We start from the raw sequence: 1,508 nt of genomic DNA on the forward strand, positions 1-1,508 counted from the left end.
ACAAAGGCATGTAAGCATGGTGAAATGAGTACATGTAATGCAAAACTGGTACCTATGTGTTGCAGGACATCATATATTACCTAGTAGTATAACAAACTTTCAACTTATAGTTTGCTTATGAGGAACACTGGATTTATTTGCTTCTGTACTATAATTTGTAACACTTTCGAATGCTGAACATGAAAATTTTCGATTCCTATAATGAAAACTAAAATTGTTTGGTTCATGTCATTTATAACATTGTCGAATGATGGATACCAAGCTATTTGATTGCTATAAGAAGCACATTCCCATGAAGTTTGTGCTTTCTCTGGGTGTTTAGTTGAACACCTATAGTTTGTTGATATTGTTCATTGTGATTTGGAACTGAAAATAATACTGATGTCAAGCATGTAGAGCAACAGACAGTAAACCTATTTGTAGTGATGTTGGCAAAATTTACCTAGTGTGCTACTTATATACGTCGGCCATATTATCTGTTACTAATGCCTCTGCAAAAAAATAGTGTTCTCTCATGGTTGCTGTTTGCGAAATCGAAGACAGTGCAAGTCTATTATATGCTCGAAGCATCAGGCATCAGAGATTCAGAGGATCCACAGGTTCAGTTAAGATGCATCCGCTAATCCCTACTCCTCTTAGCGACAACAAGACACAAATATGACCAAATTCATATCTGCATGTAGTACTATCCCTACTCCAGTTCAGATGCATCAGAGTAGTGTTTTTTTCAGGTCTACCTTAATCCCTACTTGTATTTATTGTTGTTAGCTGATTCTATTAAACATTAATTCCTACACATTTGTTTTCTGAAGCATGCATCCATCATCTGGTATTTTGTCAAAATTCCTCATCCCCGGGCCAAAAACAATGTTTTGACCTTGTGAAAAAAGTTTAGCACAACTTACCTGTGTTTCAAAAGTTTTGCACTCAGGGTCGGATCATGAATAACTTTTGAAACTGAGTCTCATCGTGCTAAACTTCTTTCACAAGGTTAAAACAGTCATTTTGATATGTAGTACTAGTTTAGAAAAAAATGTGACTTGCAGATATACAGCAGCAGCATGATTTACCACAGCTCTTGATTGACTTAAACTGTTAATTTTATTGTCAGATTCACTTATTAGGCAGGGAGCACCACATCCATCTTACACTAACCGAAGCTACAAGTAACATGAAAAGACATGATCACTGCCAGGTGGAATTCTGTAGATTGTCAGCAAGTTGATCACATCCGCAAGAACTCCACGCTATCAAAACTGTGGTCACTTTGAACTCGAAAGCTGATCTGGTGATGACTCCACAGAACCTGGACAAACAAGACCAAAAATACTCAGACATCACAGAATAATTTTGTGGCCAATTGGTGCATACTAATTCAATAGCTTAATGAGCTTAAATGAACAAAGTTTTAGGTACTTAGGTAGTATCATGGAATAGCATAATATTGATCTCAACTGAATTTGAAACGTGTGACTGCAGAAAGACACTCACTTCAGTGTGGGCGTCAT

This window comes from Triticum dicoccoides, chromosome 7B, assembly GCF_002162155.2.
Source record: "Triticum dicoccoides isolate Atlit2015 ecotype Zavitan chromosome 7B, WEW_v2.0, whole genome shotgun sequence".
Classification (NCBI taxonomy): domain Eukaryota; kingdom Viridiplantae; phylum Streptophyta; class Magnoliopsida; order Poales; family Poaceae; genus Triticum; species Triticum dicoccoides.